This window comes from Manihot esculenta, chromosome 13 (assembly GCF_001659605.2).
Source record: "Manihot esculenta cultivar AM560-2 chromosome 13, M.esculenta_v8, whole genome shotgun sequence".
Lineage (NCBI taxonomy): Eukaryota > Viridiplantae > Streptophyta > Magnoliopsida > Malpighiales > Euphorbiaceae > Manihot > Manihot esculenta.
Window position 1 is genome coordinate 14,876,549 of NC_035173.2, and position 12,088 is coordinate 14,888,636.

Below are 12,088 nucleotides of genomic sequence, written 5' to 3' on the forward strand. Positions count from 1 at the left end.
CGGAGAGGTTGGACGCTCAGAGAGATTTTGATTTCTCAATCTCACGATTTAGGGATCCCATTTACTGTTATTTGGGTTAAAATTCACTAACGGATCCGTTAGTGAAAATCCATTACATTAAAAAATAATTAAATCACTTACGAATTACTAACAATAAAAATATCCGTTAGTATTTCACTTACGGATTATTAACGGGTATCACTTTCATTAGTGGAGAATACTGTGTGTCCTGTTCCGTTGTACATACCGTTAGTATCACTAACGGACTTCAATCCGTTGTTGAAGTCTGTTAGTGATCAATATAAATCTTATAGTGTAATATGCTAAAATGAGTCACCTGTCATCTGCGTGCTATCTAATCGATGCATATACAGAATATAGTCGGCTATTTATTCAGTTGTATATAAATTTTTTTCAATTTATTTGAAAAAGCATAAATTTACTATTATCTATTCTATTTTTTATAATAAAATATCACATATAAATATACATTTAATAAAAAATACTTATAAATTTATCCACCCAGCTGTACTAGAAGCAGAATAAAATTTAGGTAGTTAGAACAATCCTATAATGCAAATGTGGAATGTGAAATACATTATTAATTTATAAATATTCTAATAAAAATTTGGCATTAATTTACTAATATTCTAACAAACATTTGGCAGAGGTATTTGTATACCCAAAATCCATTATTAAACTTGAACTAAATTCTATTCACACTGCGTCAGCCCATTTAAGGGATAAAATAGTTTAATGAGTATTTGCTCTATTTACGAGGATCAAATCCTCGAAGAGAAGTGTTTTACTACTCGTCCCAACACTCATTATGTAAAAGATTTTTTTTTACTATGAAAAAGGGAATACCTTTTGCTTTGGCTTGGAGAGCTCCAGAGCAAGGAGATAGGACTTTAAATCCTCTCTTTTTTTTTTTTTTTTTAAACTAATGGGCTCCACACTTTTTTAAGTCTTATTAAGAATTTTACATGGACATCTTGCTAGGTTGAATCCTTCCTTCATGGACTAGTTTAAACTTTTAAAGTTGTTATAATATCCTTTAACTTTATTATATAAGTCTAATGGGGCTTTATGAAATTTGCCCCTTATTATAATAAAAAAAAACTCACGAAACTAAAAAATTTTTTAATTGCAAATCAAATTATAAAATCTTATTTTAGAAAACAAAAACCAAAGCAAAAGTGCAATTGTTTTAATAATTTAAATAGAAACGTACTTCATTTTGCTGTTAGCAGCATTCATATAATACAATCTTATATTGCATGCCAAAAAAATAAAAGAAATTAGCTTTTTATTCTTATTTTATAAATGACTATAAAATTAAAGCAGTAACTTTTATTGAATCGTATCCTCTTTGATAAAAAAAATTATGTCCTCCCATAAGTAAATGAATAAATAAATAAATAAAAATAAAAATAAAAATAAAATTATGAGAGCACAATTTCAAATGATATTAAAATTAATTGCATTAAATTAATATAAATTTATGTATTTTCTATATGCATTTTATTTAATTTTATATAAATCTCGATATAATTATTTAATTTAGTTATTATTACAGTCATGTAATTTATATTAAAATCAACTAATAAATAAAATAAAAAATTATTATCAAATCCTTAAACTTTTAGAAAATTCACTAATTTATTTTTATTTCAAAATCATTCAATTAAAAATTCTTATAATTTGTAAAATCAAATTCTTTAATCTTCTTGTCAAATAAACCAACTATTAATCAATCTATTTTAACCTTAATCAAATAGATTAAATAGTATCATTACTTAAAATTAAAAAAAAATGAATTAAATAGTTGTATTTTATAAAATATAAAGATATTTTAATTGAATAAATTTAAAATATAAACCAACTAGTAAATTTTATAAAAATTCAAGGAGTTAACAGTAATTTGATCTAAAAAAAAAATTGTTTGGAACCCATCTCTCATTCTCTCTCCATCTTGCTTGCAAAAAGAGGAATAGTGGGCCTTTGAAAAGTTAAAACAGTAGGGGGATAGAGACAGATGCCGAGGCAATTTGTACCTGTAGATCTTGCAATAGAAAAAAGGTCTTCTCAGATTTCTTCACTAACTGTTCCTTCCCCATTCACTCCTCTGTCCCCTCCACACATATACATACACACTGTTACACGCGCATTCTGATTGGTTAATTTAAAATTAAATTCACTGTTTTTTTAAAGTGATTAATAAAATTCCATCGAGTAAAAAAAATATTATTTAAAAAAATAGAAATAATTATATTTAATAAATTATCTAATAAAACTATGAGAGGGATTATTATATTTAATAGATTATATAAATAAAATATGAGCGGTTAGAGTACCACGATAATAAATTTATCTAATAAAAATATCAACTTTAAAATCTAATGAAATTTACAACCATTCAAAATCAAATTCAGTTCAGAAAAGTCTAAATGCGAAGATCGAAAAGTTTGAACTACTTGTAAACAGTCTATAAGAATGCAGTCATTAAAATGTAAAAATTATATCATAAAAAAATAAACAGTGACGGAGAACTAAAATTTCAATAATTAGCGGCGTACTATTACTATTCGAGAAACCAAAAACATCCTGTTAAAATATACTCTCAGAATTTTTTACAATAAAATCGTAACTAATAAAATTTTGAGTTTGAAACTAAACTCCATCAACTGAAATTATTCGAGTTTGAAGATGACGCATGAATTTGGAGAGGAATGATTTCAGAATTACGAGTAAGATTGAAAGAATAAAACAAATTCATACTCGGATGTAAAGTAAATTAAAAAAATTTGATAAAATTACAATAACATTTTCATAAATTAAAAAAATATATAATTACATATACTTTGAAAATTTAATAAATTATGTAAAGATTTCCATTTAAAAAAAAAATAAATTATGTTAAGATTTAAATGTTTGAATTAGATTATTGGAGTAATTTTAATATTATGCTTTTTCAAAATAATTTTAATTTTTTTACCAATAAAAAATAATAATTTTAATTTAATAATATTAAAATCACAAAACTAAATCAGAATGCGCGTAGAGTACATGTAGATGAGTAATTAAAGTACGAAATCAAACCCCAGCTAAAAGGGGAGGGTGAGCAGAGAAGCCCAAGGACAAGTTTTCCTGTCATGGGGACCTAAACAGTGGTTGCTATTCCTTATATTCTCGGGCATTAATAGCCGGTGGGACCAATTACTCACCCAACCCCGAGAAAATATGACATAGTCCAAACCTTCTATCTAACCTTTTTTTTTAAAATTTTTTTTATGTAATAACGAAATTAAATAATAAAATATTTTTAATTAATATTTACTTCATACATAATAAACAAAATAAGAGTTTTCATTCCCATGAAATCAAAAAACATAACTTCTGCACTTCCTAGAACATTGAAGTTTCTAACCATACAAAGTCTTAAATCTTTTTTCCCTTGCTTTTCTCTTATTGCCATTTGACAAAGAGAGTGGAGAAAAAGAATACCTTTTTCTTTCTTCTTTCTTTTTAACTTTCCTTTCTTTCTTCTTTAACTCCATAAGACCCATTCAAAAGCTTCTACCAAAACCCTTTTTCGTTTTCAACTTTCTGCTTCTGAAAGCATCTGAATTCTTTTAAAATTCTCTTTCTCTTACTAAACCATATTTACACGCAAACCCAGCCCAATCCAACGGTTCAATTCAATTTAAACCACATGATTCTGAATTCAATTGCCCATGTTTCCTGCTTTCACCACCTTTTGCTCGTTAAAATTCTCTCTAAAACAGCCCATTAGTACCTTTCTCTGCTTCTTCTGTGTGATCAGCTTCTAGCAGTAGTTTTCATTTCTATTATGGTTCAATGTAGAAGACCCTCTTTAATTCTACTGCTTTGGATCTTTTTCTTGTTCATTTTCTTTATTGGTTACTGTCATGCATCAAGAGCCGCTAACGTTTTCGATCCAAAGGCCAAGTCTCAGCAGTTGAAGGGGCACTTCTTGAATTTCTTGCCTAGACATTTGCCAATTCCTTCTTCTGGCCCTTCGAGGAGACACAATGGTATTGGGTTGCAAAGTTGGAGGTCACCTTGAAGATTTAATATCATTTTCTAAGAAAAGGTGATTCTCTTTTATCTTTCAGTTTTTTTTTTTTTTTTTTTTTTTTTTAATTTTCGTTTTAATATTCGAAATTCGATGGGTTCTGTACATGAGGTTGCTAGACAAGATAATTCTTTTTTTCTTTTTTTTTTAAAAATATTTTTTTTCTGATGTCTGTTTTTTTATAACAATGTTTAGTAAAGAAAAATGCATACTCTCCTTGGGTTGATCTTATTGTTATTATTATTATTAGATATGCAATTTAACAATTGCCATTCTTATTTTACACATTTTTCTTTAGCCCTGAAAGTCATGAACAGCATTTAATGAGTTTTAATTCTTTTTTTTTTTTTTTTTTTCTGGATAATCACACAAATAAGGAAAAGGAAGGTTTATTAGATATTTAGCATTAATTTTATCTCTTCATTACAAAATAAACCTTTTACGGTTACAGGAGTGATCACTATCTCATTCAAACTGAGAAAATTTATTCGAATTAATTTAAAATTTTAATTTCATTTTTTATTCATTTCATTTTGATTTGATTTTTAATTTTAAAAATTTTAATTATTTTAGTTCTGTTCGATTTTGATAAGAAAAAAAATTAAAAAATCAAACCGAACCTATTAGCGATAATAATATATTATTTTCAATAATATAGAGTAATTAAATTATATTAAAATTAAAATATTTTAATTAAATTTTAAAATATTAAAAATAAAATATAAAAAATAAAAAATTTATTAAAAATTAAAATCGAATTGAATTGAATTAAATCGATTCAATTTAATTTAATTTTTAATTAAAATTAATTTAGTTTAATTTTTATAAATACTAAAATTTTAATTTTTAATTTATTCAATTTTAAATCAAACCCATCCAACGTTGACCCCTTAAATTAATCCTATCATTTAAATTAATCCTATCATTGGGTTAATTAATATTAAACCAGCGACTATAAAGACGTCATATTTTACAGAATAACAATTATAATAATAGTAAAAATTCCAAATTTTGATGAGTTAGCACAATATAATATAGTTGGTAAAGTAGAAAACTTGAAGGACTAGAATGGAAAGTTTCCATATCAAGTCACATGTACTGCCGTAGAAAATAGGCAAGTAAATCACATGGTTGCCATGTGATTTGGTTTTTACATTTTTTTTTGTGGGTACTGAACTCTTGATTTGATTTGTGATACAATAGGTGATAAATAAAAAAAAAAATATTATTTAATATATATATATATATATAAAATAGATAAAAATTATAAAATAAATAAAGTAATTATTATATTTAATTATATTTTTTATTTTTTTAAAATAAAAATTTATTTATCTAAAGCTAAAATATGCTCAAGTTACAATTATTATCATAATATTAAAATAAATTAAGTTTGTTTCAAATAACATTTATTTTTAAATTAATTTAAAAAATAGTAATTGGCAAATTCCAGACTTATTTAATTATTAACCCAATTTCAAAATGATTATGACGAGAGAATCGAAACTTGTGGGAATTGTGGACAATAAATTAATTCTGCGCGATTTTGGGCTTTTTCCCTGCGTTTTGGGGCATCGATCAATTCAGCTTGGCACGGGGACTCGATTGCTAGGTTTCCATAGCATCGTTTTAAAGCAACCACTTTTTATAATAAAAATATTATTACTATTTTAATATTATATTTTTAAGAGCACATTTATTTCATTGAAAATATTTTTTTAAAAAAAAAATTATATTGTTTAGTGTTTAAACATTAAAAAATTAATTAAAAAAATTAGTCAATAAAAAATATTTTCCTTATTAAAAAAATATTATTTTTCATATTTTAAAATCTTTATTAAAATCTTTCTATATGAAAATTTATTAGCAAATTTTATTTTTAAATTAAAATTAAATAATAAAAAATTATTTTATTAAAAAATATTTTATATAAAAAAATATTTAAAAATATTTTCTAAATACAAATTATTTTTCGTAAATAAATAAATATTAAATAAAACTCCATTTGCATAATAACTTGTATTTATAAATTTTTTTTTATGAAAAACTTTTTCTTGTGAAAACTATTTTTTAACAAGATAATTTATTTTTTATTATTTAATTTTTAATTTTAAAAAATAAAATATATTAGTAAATTTATATATAGAGATTTTAATAAAATTTTTAGAGGGTGAAAAATGACTTTTCTTTTAAAAAAATATTTTTCTTAAAATAATTTTATTTTTTTTATTAAAAAATATTTTTCATTAGTTAAATTTTTTAAGTGTTATCGTCTAAACTAACATAATTAAACAGAGCTGTATATTAGTTGAGCTGTAAATTTCTGTTAGTTACTGTATATTAGTTGAGATGTATATTTCTGTTAAAGTTTTGTTAAAATTCGTTAGTCCAGTAAACTCATGCAGCACGTGCTGGACTTGTATATAATGGAATAAGATTGCTGTTTTAAATGATATGTGGAAAAGTTATCCAAGTATTGAATTCTCTTTCACAATATGGTATTAGAGCAAATACTAAAGTCCTCTTCTTGATTTTTTTTCTCTCTTTCGATGGCAAATCAACCTCTACAAGTTGTGAATCAACCGAATGATTACCTTCAAAATCTTTCAAACCCTTACTACCTTCACCCAAACGAAAATTCAGCTCTAATTTTTGTATCTCTACCCTTAAATGCAATGAACTATCATCTTTGGGCAAGAGCCATGAAAATGTTGCTCCTGTCCAAAAATAAAATCAAATTCATTGATGGAACTTTACCAGCCCCTGCGAAAACAAATCAAATGTTCCTTGCTTGGAAGAGATGTAATACGACTGTGGTTTCTTGGATCACGAAATGTCTTTCCCCATCCATTATTCCAAAGATCACGAAATGTCTTTCCCCATCCATTATTCCAAAGTATTATTTGGATTAACAAAGCTTCTGAAGTATGGAAAGATTTTAAAGAAAGATTTGCACAAGCAGATATGTTTAGAATCTCATATCTTCAAAAAGAAATCTATGCTTATAAACAAAGTGACTTAACTGTTCCTAAGTACTTTATTGGCCTTAAAATCTTGTGGGATGAAATATTGAATTATAGACCTTTACCTACATGTTCTTGCATCAATCCTTGCAATTGTGGTGCAATCATTACTTTTGAAACCTATCAAAAGAATGATTATGTGATATGATTCCTAAAAGGTTTGAATGAAAAATTTACTAATGCAAGATCTCAAATTATGCTTATGGAGTCTTTACCATCAATTAATAAGGTATTCTCCCTGGTTGTTAAACAAGAAAGACAAATGAATACAGGGATGATTTTCCTCCTGGTTTCAAATTTAAAAACTCAGGGTCTTCTAGTTCATCTGCACACCAAGTTACTATTGAAGGTCCTACAACCTGTGATATTCAAAGTATGACCACATGCACTAATTCTAATGGTCTCCTAACATCCACATCCCTTACTCAAGATCAGGTTCAACAGCTACTAGCTTTGATCCAATAGCCAGATTCATCAGCAATACCACACAGCTCCAACCAAGTAATTACTTGTAAACAGAATACTTCTCTTACTCAAGGTAATCATATCTCTCTTAATTGTTGCTCTAAAATATCTGCATGGATCTTAGATACAGGAGCAACAAACCATATTTATTTTTCATTGTCATCTTTCTCTAGCAAAAAATGAATCAAACCTCTCTCTATTAGATTACCAAACGGCAGTAAAGTGTTAGCTCATTACTCCAGCACCATTCATTTTTTTCCTGCATTTTATCTTTTAGATGTTCTTTATATACCAGACTTTTAGTTTAATCTTATCTTAGTTACAAAACTGACATCTTCTCTTGATTGCTGCTTAGTATTTCATAAAATGTATTATTCTATTCAGGAAAGCAAGTCTTTAAAGATGATTGGTACAACTAAGGTCAATGAAGGCCTTTATGTCTTGAACAATTCGAAAATCATACATAGAACATTTGCAGCAACCTCAAATCCTTTTAATATATGGCATTTCAGACTTGCACATCCCTCGGCAACAAGACCTTCTACACTACATACTCTATGTCCTTATATCCCAATAAAATAAACTTTACTATTTGTGACATCTGTCACATAGCAAAATAGAGGAAGTTGCCTTTTTTTGATAGTAAAACCAAATCTATAAAAGTTTTTGATCTTATTCATATTGATATTTGGGTCCCCTTTCAATTATATCAATCACTGGACACAAGTATTTTTTTATCTATAGTAGATGACTACAATAGATTCACTTGGATTTTTTTGATGAAAAATAAATCTGAAGTTAGAAACATTTTACATTCATTTGTTCAAATGATTGAAACTCAATTTAATTCAAGAATCAAAGTCTTTCGAAGTGACAATGGTCCAAAATTTAGTACGAATGACTTTTATGCAAGTAAAGGAATCATGCATCAAACATCTTTTCCTGAAACCCCTCAATAGAATGCCATTGTAGAAAGGAAACATTAGCACATCCTCAATGTTGCCAGATCTTTATTGTTCCAATCTAAACTTCCTAAGTTGTTTTGGTCATATGCTTTGGTCATATGCTTTGGTCATATGCTTTACTCATATTGTGTTTATAATTAACAGGGTACCTACTCCAATACTTTATGAACAATCTCCATTTCAGAAGTTGTACATGAATCCTCCTAATTATTCTCAGTTCAAAGTCTTTGGCTCTCTGTCAACTCTTGCCTCAAACAGATCCAAATTGGATCCAAGAGCAAGAAAATGTATTTTTCTTGGATATAAACCTAGCACCAAAGGTTTTCTACACATGGATCTAAACAATAGAGACATGTTTATCTCAACAAATGTTAATTACATGGAACACATCTTTCCTTATTTAGAATCACAGCCCCCTATTCAAATTCCTTCCCTTCTTGACTCTCCTACCAATGCATATGATGATAATAGTCTTCCAGATGTCTCAAATTTACAGCCTGCAACTCATCTCCAACCTTTGTCTGAACCTATAAGATCCTCTCACAGGACAAAAAGGACACCTTCTTATCTCTAGGATTATCATTGCAATTTGACTTCAGCCAATGCCTCATATTTCACCTAATGCAAAACATCCTCTATCTCATTGATTCTGTTCTGTCCTATAAGTCCCTTTCTTCCTCCCAATTGTATTATACTTTGTCAATCTCTATGAATTTTGCACCAAAGAATTACTCACAAGCAATCAAGTTTGGTGTATGGAGGGAAGAAATGGCTACTGAAATCAAGGCATTGGAAGCCAACTACATATGGACATTAGTCAATTTACCACCTGACAAAGCTTCCATCAGATGTAAATGGGTATATAAAATTAAATATAAGGCTCATGGAACAATTGAAAGGTACAAAGCAAGATTAGTTGCTAAAGGCTACACACAAACTGAAGGCATTGATTTTTTTGATACCTTCTCTCTTGTAGTAAAGATGACAACCATCACGACCTTATTAGCCTTAGCAGCCATACATGGATGGCAGTTACAACAACTAGATGTGAACAATGCATTCTTGCATGGAGATTTACATGAAGAACTCTATATGATTCTTCCTCTAGGTTTTCAAACTTTTAATCATCATCAGGTTTGCAGGCTCCAAAAGTCTCTGTATGGCCTTAAATAAGCTAGTAGACAATGGTATTCAAAGCTTTCCTATTTATTAATCTCTTTTGGTTATAATCAATCCAAATCTAATTATTCCTTATTTGTTAAAAATACATATAACTCATTTATTGCCATATTAGTCTATGTTGATGACTTGATTCTTACAGGTAATGACATAGCAGAAATCAACTTCATGAAGCAATTACTAGATAATGCCTTCAAAATTAAAGATATTGGTGGTCTCAAGTTCTTCTTAGGTTTGGAAGTGCTCAAGTCTTCAACTGGCATTCACTTAAGTTAAAGAAAGTATACATTGTAACTTTTGGAAGAGACAGGATACTTACCTTGCAAGCCTGCCAAGACTCCTATAGATTGCTCTCTTAAACTCTTAAAAGATAAGGGAATTCCTCTTACTAATATCTCTTCTTACAAAAAGCTAGTTGGAAAATTACTTTACTTAACTACTATAAGGCCAGACCTATCCTTTGCCACTCTTTAACTGAGCCAATTTCTTGTTGCTCCAACTGACCTATAAGAAAAGGCCTTACACATGGTATTGAGATATATAAAGCATGCTCCTAGTCAAGGGCTATTCTTCCTGACTTCCTCTAAAACCAAACTTATTGCCTTTAATGACTCAGACTGGGGTAGTTGCCAAGACACTCGCTGGTCTGTTACAGGATTCAATGTTTATTTAGGTAATTGTCTCATTAGTTGGAAATCCAAAAAGCAAAATACTTATATTATTCTTCTCCTGAAGCAGAATATCGAGCCCTTGCTTCCACTGCTTACGAATTACAATGGATATTGCATCTTCTGCAAGACCTTTACATCTCCCATTCATAGCCAACCATTATATATTGTGATAATCAATTTGCTCTCCACATTGTCAATAATCCAACATTTCATAGTGCACAAAACATATTGAGATGGATTGCCATATTGTACGAGATAAAGTACAACAAGGTTCCCTGAAGCTTCTTCTTGTTTCTTCGCACGCACAGTGTCACGGTTTCATATTTTAGCAATTGCCTAGAACCGTGCGGCATTTGACTTGAACACCTTCAAGCCAAGTTAGCCTTTAGAATCACCCGATATCATGTGAACATGAATACCCTGATTAGTCAAGGTTATAGAAACGGACAACGAAGCCAACAGGTAGCATTCCATCAGAAGCCTCACAGTAGGCACAAAAGATAAGAACTGAACATGAGAATTCATGAACAGGCTACTTATTTTATTCCAGGGGCAAAATAGTAATTATACATTATCATCGATGCAATCGTTACAATAATTCTCACCTCCCTTGTAGACAGGGGGGACGGTCTACAAGGAGTGAAGGCACAACTGAGGATCTCCATAGGCCTACGGTAGCCAACTGGGCCCAGCCCCAGCTGGTGGCCAACTAGTCACTCCCCCCTAAAGAGCCTTATGAACAACTAGGCTTGTGGTAGGAGGAGACATAAACATGTCTCATATGATACACCCCCCAAATAAAATAAATACATGGAAAAGAATTACAATAAATGGTCTCGGCCCTTATCTCCTACTAATTTCTACTAATTTATCCCACTATTGCTTCCTAGGAATTCCAATATTGAAAAATTACAGTTTTGATCCTTGAAAACTCTATGACCTTGACACTCTCACATTTAAACGGTTGACGTCCTAGTCGACTGAGCTTGTTGGGATTCTTCAATCTTCGAGTTTGATGCTTTTAGGCTTGCTCACAATGTGATCCGATCTTAGTCCTACTTGATTAAAATGTTGGACAATCTTAATCTTTGGTATGAGATCATTTAGTTCTCGGTATCTGTAATACCCGGCTAGAGTCCGGCATCGTAATTCTACTTTTCGGTGGAATCCAGAATGTCAGAACCCTCTAGAAGGGTAAGAACACAGACAGTATAGCAGGCTTGCTACGGGTCCCGGCGACCTTAAGTCGACCTGGATCCTAGCGCCGATAGTGGTCCGTTTTCCGGGTCGTTACAGTATCTCCCCCTTAATTGATCTCTGTGAGCTACTAGCTCTTACTGATGATGAAACAATGAAAGCTCTATCTTCGGTTGGTAAATGTTCTACCCTTGATTCCTTGGTCTACTGCAAAAGTTGCGAGAAGTTGTTATTCACTCCTCCGCACGAACTTATTGCTTGAACTCGTTGATCGCCGGTTCTTTTCCCCTTAACCTGTCTCAACATTACTTGACTTTAACTATTGACCTTACTTCTTGCCTCAAAAGCCTGACCCTATCATACAGCAAATCCACCAACCTGCATACACTCATGCCCTCCCGACATCATGATCAATCTATAAGAATCTCATCAGAAAGGTTAGTACTAACCACGTTAGATTCTAATACGAATTAATATAGCAAGTCATTT